General features: G+C 33.9%; 1 pseudogene; it reads right to left on the reverse strand.

Annotated features, from left to right (window-relative positions):
- Window positions 1-499: 499 nt before the first annotated feature.
- Window positions 500-1,292, reverse strand: LOC141511689 (metaxin-2 pseudogene; annotated as a pseudogene).
- Between the last annotated feature and the right edge of the window lie 13,302 nt (window positions 1,293-14,594).

A 14,594-nucleotide genomic window follows, 5' to 3' on the forward strand; every position in this document is an offset into this window, starting at 1 on the left:
GCAGTTCTTATCAAAGTGAGAGTTTTTATCCCAATAGCTGTATTCTTTGGATTTATCAAACAGCAGATTACTATAATCATTTCCTGCTAATGCACCTCGCGTATTCCACTGGTCCACCACTCTGTTTCTTAGCCAATACTAGCCATTTTGATGACTGATGCTTTATAATATAATTTTAGATCAGGTAGGGCTAAGACCTCTTATTTTGCTTTTTTTTCATTAAATCTCTAAATTCTTTTTTTAGGGGAAAAAACTGTATCATTATTAAAGCTTTATTTGAATGTACATACAAGTTTCAAAAAATAAACATACATAATTTAGAATACAATACATTAATTCAGAATTGTTTAGTGTGTACATTGGCTACAAAATACATATAAAGGTTTGTTATACATCTGGAGGTTTCTAAATGTTGTGTTCATTTTTAAAATTCTGATACTATTATAATCATGAAGTTAAACCTAATTTAAGAATTAAACTTTTCCTTGAACAAGTCTTTCTAAGCCAACCTGAGGGCCATGTGTCCTTTCCCATTTTCTCCAAAGTAGTTCTGTTTAATTCTTCTACAGAAATTAAGGAGGTAGCTGTAATTTTTCACCTTTTCATGGAGTTCATCATTGGTCAACTGAGTGGTAAGGATTGTGAAAAGATGGGCAAAAACCAAGGCATCAAGTTCAGTTGGCTGCTTATTGAAGAAATAAGATTGTATTCCTAGTCTTTGCAAAAGAGATTGACAGCATTGGTCTACATCTTCTAAAACCTGATCCAGAGTCTTGTTATCCCATCCATTGGCTTTCATCTTGTGTTTGATTTCCCATTGATTTTGATAAGCCAAGATGTGGTTCAGAGGCCAAAGATATCTAGAGTGAGTGATCTCCCCTACTGTAGCTTCATCACACCACTGAAGATACAACTCTGCTGTTAACAACATATTATTGACTAACTCCATGTAGGCTTTCATTTCTGCCTTTTGGAACTTCATCCAACCCATCACTAAGAGAATGGCCCTTGGCTTTTACAAGTTGGACTATTGGACCAAGTTCTGATACCACTTGATTTCCCACATGAATAAAAGGTATTTTACCAGATGGAGATATGTATTTAGCATTTGCTCTACAAACCACTTTGATGGGGAGCCCACACATTTGTAAAAAGGCCTGAACTGCAAGAGAAGAAGAATTATCAGAAAGCAAAATGTGTTCCCCTTTCAGCTTCTGATAAAGTGTAGTATCCTCAGGCTAAGGTTCTGTAGCTGCAACCTGGGAGACTAACGCTTCGGACACCAGGGACATGCTGGCGGTGCAGCCCTCGCAGGCCTGGCCTCACCTAGTGCCCCGCTCTGCATCTGCCTCTGCGTCTGCCGCTGCTGCCACTGCTCCTAGGCCGCAGGCCACGTGCGTTCCCAGGATCCCGAAATTCTTGACTTTTTATTTCTCCATATGAATTTACTTGCAACTTTTTTCACTAATTAAAGTAATATTTTTAGAATTTTGATTGGCAGGGCACTAAACAGGTAGTTTAATTTTGGTAGAATTGTAATATTTATTATATTATTACCTCGAACTATTAATGAGCAGTTGATTTTTGTCTAGTTACTTAAATCTGATTTTATCTGTGTGAGAAGTGTTTTAGAATTGTTTTCAAAAATTTTCTGAGTCTGTCTTCACAAATAGACTCCCAAGTATTTTATATTGTCTGAGGTTACTTTGAATGGGATTTCTCTTTCTAGCTCTTCCTGCTGTATCTTGCTAGTCATATATAGAAAAGTTGAGGATTTATGAGGGTTTATTTTATAACCTGCAACTTTGCTAAAATTGCTAATTGTTTCCAGTAGTTTTTTGGATGGTTTCTTGGGATTCTATAGGTATACCATTATGCCATCTGCAAAGAGTGAGAATTTTGTCTCTTCCTTCCCAATTCTAATTCCTTCATTTTCTTTTTCTTCTGTAATTGCTGAAGCTAACATTTCTAATACGATATTGAATATTAGTGGTGATAATGGGCATCCTTGTTTCACCCCAATCATATTGGGAATGCCTCTAGGCTCTCCCTATTGAGTGTAATGCTTGTTGATGGTTTCGGATAGATACTGCTAATTATTCTAAGGAACAGTCCATTTATTCCTATACTCTCTAGTGTTTTTAGTAACAATGGGTATTGTATTTTGTCAAAAGGTTTTTTCAGCATCTATTGATGTGATCATATAATTTCTTTTTTTTAAGGTTTTTGCAAGGCAAATGGGGTTAAATGGCTTGCCCAAGGTCACACAGCTAAGTAATTAATAGTGTCTGAGACCGGATTTGAACCCAGGTACTCCTGACTCCAGGGCCGGTGCTTTATCCATTGTGCCACCTAGCTGCCCCGATCATATAATTTCTGATAGGTTTGTTCTGATATAATTGATTATACTAAAAGTATGACTTTTTAACATATAAAGAAAGATGCATCATTAGCTATAAGGAGGCTCAGATTTGAGCCTAAATTTGAGGAGTTCTGAAGCATTAGGAGTAATGTGCAGAACTCAGTAGGAGAGTTGGGAGCCTGATGAGTGGAAGACAACTTCGTTATTTTAGTTTAAATTAATGAATATTAGACTTGGGAGTCAGAAAGATGTGAGATAAAATCTTGGTCCATGAATTTACTAGCTATATGACCTCCAGAAAGCAAATTAATTTTTTAAATCTCAGTTTCTTCATATGTATAATGGGAAGAATAATATACTCAACTTTATAGGATCAAGTGAAATAATAATAAATGTAAAGTGTTTTGCAAACCTTAGGGTATTATAAATTTTAGAGATGATGAAGATGATTATGCAACTGCTTTTATGAAATAGGGAAGTAATCTATATTCATACAGCTTTGGACTCTCATGGAGTTCAAATTGTAGGAAATTTTCATGGCAAATCACTTCTTTGGTTCCCTTTGTCTTATCTAATTAGAAAAACTAGAAACACCTTAAATTAACTACAATTTAGGTACTCAATTATTCCTTATGCTAACATGCCCAGGAAAGGAATTACATTGAAGTTAATTGGAATAGAAATGAAAAGTAACGTATCGTAAATGAATAACTGCTCATATCCCTGAATTTTAAAATTGCATTCTTCTTCTCCAAAGAATTTGAATCTTGAAACACTGAAACTCACATCTCTGATAGAGAAGGAAGGTGTGGGTGGTTTTGTTTTTGTTTTTCTCTAGATCTAGAATATGTTGGGTTAGAACCTTAGAACCTTCAGTATATGGAAACTTATGATATCTTTATTTCTTTTGTCAAGCTCTCACTATGGAGATTTTAGTATGTTTGTGATATTATGTGTTTTGCATTTCATAATGTTCTCTAAATATTGTTTGATCCTAAATTCTTCCCTTCTCCATGGATCCGACTTTATCTATCCTTTGCTCTCCTAATTTGTTTGTGCTATCATCCTTTATGACTAAAGCATGTACCCATTTTGAACTTATCTAGGAATGTAGAATAAGATGTTCAATTCCTTTTTCTAAAGTTGGATTATTTAAATATTTTATTTCCTCATTTGTTAATCTGGGCAAGTTATATTTTTTGTAAATATTCAACCATTTCACTTAGATTAACAGGTTTATTTACATATAACTGGGCAAAATAGCTCTTAATTATTGCTTGAATTTCCTCTTCATTGATAGTGAATTCACCCTTTTCATTTTTGATTCTAGTAATTTTGTTTCTTTGTTTTTTGAATCAAATGAATCAGAGGGTTTTTTATTAGATTTTTCCATAAAACTTATTTTTAGTCCTATTTATTAGTTCAATAGTTCTCTTACTTTCAATTGTATTACTCTCTTGTTATATGGAATTTCTAATTTGCTATTTAATTGGGGATTTTAAATTTGTCCTTTTTCTTGCTTTTTCAATTATATTCATTGATCTTATTTTTCTCTAATTTATTCATATAAGTAATTAGAGATAAAATTTTTTCCTCTGTACTTGCTGCTTTGGCTATATGCCATTAATTTTTTTAGGTTGTCTAATTATTGTCATTTTCTTTGATGAAATTATTGCTTATCTCTCTAATTTGTTGTTTGACCAACTCCTTCTTTAGGATTAGATTATATGGTTTCCAAGTAAATTTTTTTTTAGCTTTTGCAAGGCAATGGGGTAAAGTGGCCTGCCCAAGTCCAAACAGCTAGGTAATTATTAAGTGTCTGAGGTCAGATTTGACCTCAGGTACTCCTGACTCCAGGGCCAGTGCTCTATCCACTGCACCACCTAGCTGCCCCCCAAGTAATTTTAATCTATATTTCCATGGCTCTTTATTACACAGTTTTTGTATCATGACCTGAAAAGGATGTAATATTTTTGCCTTTCTGCATTTGGTTGTAAGATTTTTTTGTTATGGTCAATGTTTGTATAGTTGATATATCCCATGGAGGAAAAAAAAAAGTTATTTTCTTTCCTATTCCCATTCAATTTTTGACAGAAGTTTACCATATCTAACTTTTCTAAAATTCCATTTACCTCCTTAATTTCTTTCTTACTTGTTTTGTGATAAGATTTATCTAGCTCTGAGAGGGGGAGATTGAGGTCTTCTACTAGTATAGTTTTGTTGTCTATTTCTATAACTCTCTAACCTCTCTAAAAATTCGGATACAATATCACTCAGTACATATCTGTTTAGTATTGATATTGTTTCATTGTCTATAATGTCTTTTAGCAAGATATGGCTTCCTTCATTGTCTCTTTTAGTTAGAGCTACTTTTATTTGAGATCAAGATTACTGCTACAGCTTTTTTTTTAAATCATTTCAGCTGAAGCATAAGAGTTTCCATTCCAACCTTTTATCTTAGCTCTGTGTGAATCTCTGATTCAAATGTGTTTCCTGTAAACAAGATAATGTATAATTCTAGTTTTTAATGACTAAGCTATTCAATTTCATTTTGCAGGAGAATTCATCCCATTCAAATTCACAGTTATGATCACTAACTCTCCATTTCTTTCTATCCTATTCCCCCTCTCATTTATATTTTCTCTCTCCTTTCACCTTTTCTTTCATTACCATGATTTTGCTTTTGACCACCATTTTCCTTTGTGTCAGCCCTTCTATCTGCTCCTCCCCCTTTACTCCTTTTTTCTTTCCTACCTGTGACTTTCCTTCTCTCAGCATCGCCCTTTACTTTCCTTTTCTCATTTTTACTTCCCTCTAGGGGAAAATATATTTCTCTACCCAACTGTGTGTGTATGTTATTCCCTCTTTGAGGCAAATCTAATGAGAATAAGGTTCAAACAATGCTCATCTCTCCCTTCTTATCACCTACTGTTATAGGTCTTACATGCCTCTTATTGTGATATAATTTACTCCATTGTGTCTCCCCCTTTCTTCTTCCAGTATGATACTTTTTTCACCCCTTACTTTTTTACTCACACCCTTTGAGTATACTCCTTTTTATCATCATAATAGAGATACAATTCTTAAGAGTTGGGGGTGGCTAGGTGGTTCAGTGGATAGAGCACCGGCCCTGGAGTCAGGAGTACCCGATTCAAATCCAGCCTCAGACACTTAATAATTACCTAGCTGTGTGGCCTTGGGCAAGCTACTTAATCCCATTGCCTTGCAAAAACTAAAAAAAATTTCTTAAGAGTTGAAAGTATTATCTTCCCAAAGCATGTAAACAGTTTAACCTTATTAAATAACATGTTTTTTTCTTTTCTGTTTATCTTTGTTGTGATTCTCTTGAATCTTGTATTAGAAAATCAAGTTATATGTTTTGCTAATTCATCAACAAAGTTTGAACATTTTCTATTTCATTAAATATCCATCTTTTCCCCTGAAAATTTATCCTCAGTTTTGCTATGCAATTGACACTTGCTTGTGATCTTTGACCTTTTAGACTATTGTATTCTAAGTTTTCTGAATATTTAATGTGGAAGTTGCTATATTCTCTATAATCCTGATTTTGACTTCTTCATACTGTAATTATTTCTTTCTACTTGTTTGCTATATTTTTCCTTTAATGTGACATTCTGGAAGTGGGTTCTCTTTCAGGAGGTGACTGGGCAATTGTTTCAATAACTATTTTATCCTCTAGTTCTATGATATCAGGATAGTTTTCCTTGATAACTTTTTTTTTTAGGTTTTTTGCAAGGCAAATGGGGTTAAGTGGCTTGCCCAAGGCCACACAGCTAGGTAATTATTAAGTGTCTGTGGTCGAATTTGAACCCAGGTACTGACTCCAGGGCTGCTGCTTTATCCACTGCGCCACCTAGCTGCCCCTCTTGATAACCTTCTGAAAGATATTGTGCAGGCTCTTTTTTGGTCTATTTTCCTTGTCAGTTGCTTTTTCCAATGAAGTATTTTATATTTTCTTCTAGTTTTTGATTATTTTGATTTTGCTTGATTTGTTTTTGATGTCTCATAGAGTCATTAGGTTGTACTTGTCCTATTTTAATTTTTAAGAAATAATTTTCTTCTATTAGCTTTTGTGTCTACCTTTTTTTTCATTTGACCAATTCTAGGAGTTATTTTCTACAGTGAATTTTCTCCCCATTTGTACAATTCTATTTTTTTTAGAGTTATTTTCTTCAGTCAACTTTTATGTTTCCTGTGGACATTTTTTTCATAGCTCTCATTTCTTTACCCAGTTTTTCTTTTACCTCTCTTACTTGATTTTTAAAATCCTTTTTGAGCTTTTCTAAGAGAACTTTTTGGGCTTAAGACCAATTTATATTCACATTAGAGGTTTTTTATGTAAGCTTTTTGACATTGTTATCCTCTTCTGAATTTGTATTTTGATTTTCCCTCTTACCATAGTAGCATTACATGGTCACAGTTCTGTTTTGTGCTTATTTTTAAAAATTGAGCTTTGCTCTTGGGGTACATGGGTACTGTCTAAAACTTCTTTTGCAAGGGGACCAGGGAATGACCACTGGCTTTCTATGTAAGGGCCTCAAGATCTGGTGATTTGCCCATGTACTTTAGTGGCATTGCCTAGTTGTCCCCTGGGTTCTGGGACTGGCAGTTTTCCCTGCTGCACTGGAGCTGGAGGTCTCACATATGACCTTTTGAGTCACTGGTATGCTTAGCCAGAAATTTGTTTTGATTGCTATTCTGTTCTCTAAGAGTCTTTCGCTAGCTGTTCTCTATCTTGTGTTCAGAATTCTTTATCTTCTCTACAAGGATACTCTGACTTCTGTCTGTTTTATCTAATCTGTTGTTCTTTGAAATAGATACTAAGGAAACAGGGCCCTTAAGGACTATACTTTGATCATGGATTCAATCACACCTCGGATCAATTAGACAGACTCAGGTATTAAATTTGTTTCCTTTTGTTAGAAACTCTAATTCACTTATAGTTTGCACATTTATCAATAGACTTCTAAGGCACAGCTTTTTCAGTATTTCTGTCCATGTTAATTGATACATCACAAGTTGATAGAAATACATTTTATTTCTTCCAATTGGTTCTTCTTTTGTAATTATAGTTTTTTGCTAATTACTTAGATGTGGTTATGCCAAATTGTTTGTACATTACTATGAAGTCTGCTAATTATATCTACTTTGTCATTTGTCATAAGAATTCCTTTGACCTTTCCCCTTGCAATCTGTGCAGATAATGATTATTTCTTTGACTTCTTTGTGACTTTTTTCCACTGGCCTAGTTAAAAAAAAAAAGCTAATCTTGGATTCCTCCATAGATCTTTTTCCTTTTCTTCCTTCATGTTTTTTGAGAATTATATTACCCCTCTTCCTTTTTTCATAAGCTATACCTTTTCCCTATTGTCCTACCTTTTCCTTTTTTTGATTTACATTTTTATTTATTTATACATTATTAAAAGTCTTGTTGTAAAAGTAAACATAATCCCCCCTCCCCTCCACAAAAATAAAAAACCTCATGAGAAATGAAGCGAACGAAAGAGAAAAAATGTGCTTCAGTCTGTGTTCCCATACCATCAGCTCTGTCTCTGAGGTGGATCACATTCTTTATCATAAGTCCATCAGAGAAGTTACTTCCACGGAAGTTAATGTTGCTGATTGTAATTCCCTCCCTCAATTTCTCCCCACTACCAATTATTATATTTTCTCTCTCCTTTCACTTTGTCCCTCATTAAAAGTGTGCTGTGGGGCATCGAAGTGGCACAGGGGACAGAGCACCAGCACTGGGGCCAAGAGGTCCCAATCCTACATCCCACCCCAGTGATCCAACACCCAACCATCCCAGTGGTCCCTTACAGGCCACCCAATCCCACCACCTTGCAAAAAGTGAAAAAGAAAATGTATTATATCTGACTATCTTCTCCCATGATCTACCCTCTCCTCTATCCCCCTACCTCCCCCTCCCTTCCCCATCCCGTTTCTCCCTTACCCTTTCTCCCCCTTTTCTTCTAGATTTCTAAGCCCTATTAAGTATACATATTCTTTAAAAATATTTTAATGGGGAAATAAACTTGGATTGATCACTTTCAAAGTAGTTGTTCTTATCATTATGCCATGGCATATTATAATACTTTTAGTCTGCATAAAACTTGAGAAACTTGTTAATTATATGTGCTTAGAGATTTTTTGAAACATTTTCAATGTGTTTGAAAAAAAATTAAAACTTGTTAATTTTTCGGGGTTAAAAATAGTTGCCCTTTCATTTTTTTTCATTTTTCTATAGTTCTGTTTTTGGTTTCCATTGTGATGATAAAAATGAATACCATAATTATGTGACTGCTTTCACAGGGTTGATTTTGTCTGATTGCAAAATTGTTGAAGATCATGTTCTAGGTGGTAGAAATCAGGTACTGAACTATGGACACTTGGCAGTTTCCACGTGGGAACTACAGTATATAGTTTTTTTAGTCTTTAAGACTGATTCACTCAGAAATAAAATAATTTTGATTTAGTCCAGTGACAAAATTAAGCAGCTACTTGATACAAAATAGTGTCATATATTTATCAGAAGACCTTCATGAAATTCTTATTAATATATTGGTCTTCATTTTGAAACATAAACTTTGATTAAAAGACAGAATAAAATAAAAGATAAAGTATGGAAGAACTGGGTACTAACCTTGCTTTTGAAATAGATGACATGAATGATTTTGGGAAAATCATCAGATACCTTCAATGCCGCAAGTAACGCTTTAGGTCTATAACTTATAAGGAACTGCCTTCTGGTAGTAGCTGAGGGAGATTACATATCAGAAGTCCTCCAAAGTTTAAAAGTCACAGATTTGGACAAAAAAGAAAAAAAAGATAGAAATGAAAATGAAAATGGTATGGTGGAAAAGTCATTTATCATGGAATCAGAAGACTGAGCCCTGTTGCCAACATTTAATAGCTTTTGTACAATTGAACAAATCACTGAAACTGTGCATTAGTGTTCTTGTCTGCCAAATGGGGACAATAATACTTATACTATATCTTTCAAGAATTGTTATAGGGAAACATTCATAACTCTTAGAACATTCCAAGAATGAGAACTTTTATTCCCTGGGTCTAGAGAGGAAAAGTACAGATTCAGAAAACAACAAAACTTAAAAATTGATTAAATAGGCAACCAGTTGATGAAAAATGGTTGTATTCTATATGACTCCAAAATCAAATAATTTAAGTACATCTTCTTCATCACATAATTTTTAAAATGTCTTTGCCTCAGGCTGTTCATTCCTTCTTTTTGTATTAGTATTTTAGCCATTGTTAGCATCCCATACCAGAAGAGACAAGAATTTAAGAGAGGGTTGGAATCAAATCCATCATCTATTGAATCAACAAAAATTTTAAAACTAATACTTAAAATCAAGCTTTTGGTTTGCATATTATAATCTTCTTCCCATCAGGAAATGATTAATTATAAAACACATGTTAAACTTTTCATTTTGTGTGTGTGTGTGTGTGTTTGTATGGGTCTGTGTATGTGTATTCATGCGTATCAGTGTTAGGGAGACAATGATGGAGAGAGACAAACACATAAGATCTTTTACAATTTACATAATGAAAAAATGTTAACTTTCATTTGTAAGGCCCATAAAATGAAAATTTTCACATAATGATAACCATTTTTAATTTACACTATCACCTTTTCCCTGAAGTGTTTTGCTTCACACACACACACACACACACACACACACAAGATTTTAATACTATAGTGTAAACAATTTGAACTTCTATTCAGATAGCTAGATTCTACCATTTAAAAATGGAAAGATGATAGAGAGAGAGAGAGAGAGAGAGAGAGAGAGAGAGAGAGAGAGAGAGAGATAAATAGAGACAGATGGATGAGTAGAAGCAGATAGATGGACACAATGGATGGATGGATGGATGAATAGATGGATAGATACACAGAAGTAGCTAGGTAGATCAATGAAGAGTTCTGGACCTCAAAGTCTGCCTCAGACATTTATATAGTTGTGTGATCTCATCAAATTATTTAACCTCTCTCTGCCCGAATTTCTTCATCTGTTAAATGGAGATGTTAATACAACTTACCTTATCACATTGTTGTAAGTATCAAATGAAATTAAATTTGTAGTGTGCTATGCAAACTGGACAGTTCTATAAACATGTTAACTATTAAAATCAATATGCATCTGTGGATTGTATACTTCCAAAAATACATTTGTAACCTAAAAATAAATACCTATAGAGAACTTGGAGTCATTTTTGGTCATTTTCAGACTTGCACAAAGCTGCAAAAAGTCTGACTCCCTACTACACCTAGTCCCAGATGAGATCAAAGTTGACATTCAACTGTATTATTTCAGTTCTCCTACTGTAACCAATTTTCCTTTTCATGGTCAAAAAATCATGCTGATGTTTTTCAAATTTTTGCATTTTTTGTTGGTAATTTACTGTTCAGATGACCTCCATATTGCTGAAGAGTTGTCTAGTTTCTCTAATCACAAGAAGGATATAGTATGCCTTATGGAGAAAATATATATGTTAGATAAGCTTTATTCAGACATGCATTATAGTGCTTGTTGTGAATTCAATAGAATTCAAGGAATTAACAATCCAAAAAAAAAGAAGAAATTTGTCAATCTGCATGTGTTATTGCTCTGGAAAGTGCTAAAATAAATGTGACCAGAAGTTTATAGGAATCTCACTTTTTAGTACCTCTAGGAGCAATGGTTCAGTATTCATAAATTCAGTATTTGTGGTGAGTTCATAGAACACAGCTACCACAAATGAAGAGAACTGACCACATATATATGTGTGTGTATGTATAGAGAGATTATATCTATAGGTACAAATATAAACATTCATATGCAAATAATTTGTTCCTTCTGGAAGAATTTTAGATTAGTACTTTTATATGCTTTTCAGTAAATTAAAAAACAAGTTTAAATATAAACAGCACATGCTTTATTGAAAACAAATACTAGTAGAATATATTAACTAAAATTTTGTTTCACATCTAGAGATTTTCCATTCTATTTTATTGTTTTTCCTCCATAATTTTGACCAAACATGAGGAGAATAGAAATTTCATAAGATACCACCCTATAGATATAAAATTATACATTAAGATATAATTTCTAGGGGGTGGCTAGGTGGCACAGTGGATAAAGCACTGGCCCTGGAGTCAGGAGTACCTGGGCTCAAATCCGGTCTCAGATACTTAATATTACCTAGCTGTGTGGCCTGGGGCAAGCCACTTAACCCCATTTGCCTTGCAAAAACCTAAAAAAAGATGTAATTTCTAAAGTTTTCCTTATTGTACTAAGACATTTCCTGCTTATTGCTATTTCAGTAGATGTACTTCTAATTGAATTAATATTGAATAGTTATCTAAAGTCCCATACCTACATTAGAGCACTGAATTGGTGGCTCATATATTTAAACTGGAAGAGACCTTAGAGTCATTTAGTCTTACTCTCTCATTTTGCAGGTACAGAAACTGAGGGAAAGAAAAGTATAAGTATTGCCCAAAGGGCAACAAAAATATGCATACCCTTTGATCCAGCAATACCACTACTGTGTCTATACCCTGAAGAGATGATGAAAAAGGGTAAAAACATCACTTATACAAAAATATTCATAGCAGCCCTGTTTGTGGTGGCAAAGAATTGGAAATTAAGCAAATGTCCTTCATTTGGGGAATGGCTTAGCAAATTGTGGTATATGAATGTCATGGAACACTATTGTCCTATTAGAAAACAAGAGGGATGGGAATTCAGGGAATCCTGAAGGGATTTGCATGAACTGATGCTGAGTGAGATGAGCAGAACCAGAAAAACACTGTATACCCTAACAGCAACATGGGGGCATTGATCAACCTTGATGGACTCGCTCATTCCATCAGTGCAACAATCATGTACAATTTGGGACTGTCTGCAATGGAGAATACCATCTGTATCCAGAAAAACAACTGTGGAGTTTGAACAAAGACCAAGGACTATTACCTTAAATTTAGGGAAAAAACTGGTATCTTTTTTGTCTGATCTTGCTATCTCTTATAATTTATGTTTCTTCCTTAAGGATATGCTTTCTCTCTCATCACATTCAATTTGGATCAATGTATACCATGGAAACAATGTAAAGACTGACAAATTGCCTTCTGTGGGGGGTGGGGGGAGGGAAGTAAGATTAGGGGGAAAATTGTAAAACTCAAAATAAATAAAATCTTTAAAAAAACAAAGAAAAGAAAAGAAAGGAAAAGAAAAGAAAAGAAAAGGAAAGAAAAGGAAAGAAAAGAAAAGAAAAGAAAAGAAAAGAAAAGAAAAGAAAAGAAAAGAAAAGAAAAGTATAAGTATTGTCAGAGTCACACAACTAGTTGGTGACTGAGGCAATATTTGAACTCAGGTTTCCTAATTTCCAGACCAGAATCTACTTCACTAAGCTATTCTGCTCCATACAATTTAAAGGAAATATATGATGAATTAGAATTTGAGCCCTACATAATTATGATAATATAGTTATTTTTAAATGCAATTTAGAAGCGTGTTAATCACAGAAGCAAATTTCTTTTATGTCATTTTAACATATTTTTGAAACTAGTTCTTTAATTTCGCAATTCATTTAGTGCAACCACAGGAGATTTTTTTTTTTGTCATTTCAGTTATATCCAACTCTTTGTGACTAAATTTGGGGTTTCCTTGGCAAAAATACTAGAATGGTATGTCATTTCCTGTTCAACTATAGCGTTTGGAGAGAATATGTGACTTGTCCAGGGTCATGCAATCTTAAGACAAGATGCATATGCAGATCTTTGTTTATGAGGTCAATTCTCAATCCATTTAGCTACTTTGACTTTTAGAAAAAAAGAGGCATAGGAAAACAAACAATTAACAACCCAAAGACCAACTAAGTAATAAACATGCATATTTTATCAGAAAGCAGATTCATTTGCTTGATTTTCTATAATTATCAAATTATTTCTCTTTTATAACCAAATTCCCAGAAAGTATGACTCTTTCCTCCGCTTTCTCACTTTCCACTCACTTCTCATTCTGTTGCAATCTGGTTTCCAAACCCATCATTTAACTAAACAGCCTTCTCCAAGGTTACAGGTGACCTTAATTACTAAATACAATGAATTTTTCTCAGTTCTCACTCTACTTAATCTCAGAGCATATTTTTATAATATTAATGATTTTCTCTTACTGTCTTGGTTTCCATGAAACATTGTTGTCTTGATTTTTGTCCCTGTTTACCTTCTTTGTCTCCTTTCATTGACCAACCTCTGTTTCCCACCCAATAAATATTTTGTTCTTTTGTCAATTCCAGTTGTGTCCAATTGTTCTTGAGACATTGGAGTTTTCTTGGCAGAGATGCCATTTCCTTTTCCAGCTCATTTGCAGATGAGAAACTGAGGCAAACAGGGTTAAGGAACTTGCCCAGGGTCTAAAGTGTCTGAGACCAAGTTTTAACTCAGATCTTAATGACTCCAGGCTTGCCTGATGCTCTATCCACTGTGCCCATTACATTTAGACATCCTCAAACTTATGTCATAATACCTCTGGCTTCATTCTCCACCTTACTGATATCATCATTTCCCATGTATTCAGTTATTATCTCAAAGCAGAATTCCATAAATCTATATATCATACTATTTTCTCTTCTGAACCCTGATTACAAGTGATTTTCTTGCTGAATATATCTTCCTGGATATATGAAACTCAATATGTTCCATTTTACAACTTACTATATTTTCTTATTTTCTATCTTTTTAAATTTTATTTTATTTTTCCCCTCAGTTATATGCAAAAACAAATATTAGCATTCACTTCCAAAGCTTTGAGTTCCAAATTCTTTCCCTTCTTCCCTCCCCATTTGTTGAGAAAGCAAGTTACTTAGTGTAGTCTAAAATTGTGTAACCATGAAAAACATTACTATGATAATCATGTTGTAAAAGTGCACATAAGCCACCCCCCAAAAAAAGAGAAACCTCAAGAAAAATAAAGCATTAAAAAGGATGCTTCAGTTTTAAATAACCCTATATATATGTAGATTCTTTTTTTCCAGCCTAACAGACATTTTTAAAATTTGTTTTCCACTTTGCACCTATTTTTTATTTGGCTCTAATACACCGATTTTCAGATAGAATGTAAACTCCTTAAAGTCAAGTAATATTTTGCTTTTTTCTTTGTATCTCCCTTGCCTTGTACAATTCCTAGCAAACAGTAAGCACTGCATG

Source organism: Macrotis lagotis, chromosome 2 (assembly GCF_037893015.1).
Source record: "Macrotis lagotis isolate mMagLag1 chromosome 2, bilby.v1.9.chrom.fasta, whole genome shotgun sequence".
NCBI classification, from domain to species: Eukaryota; Metazoa; Chordata; class Mammalia; order Peramelemorphia; family Peramelidae; genus Macrotis; species Macrotis lagotis.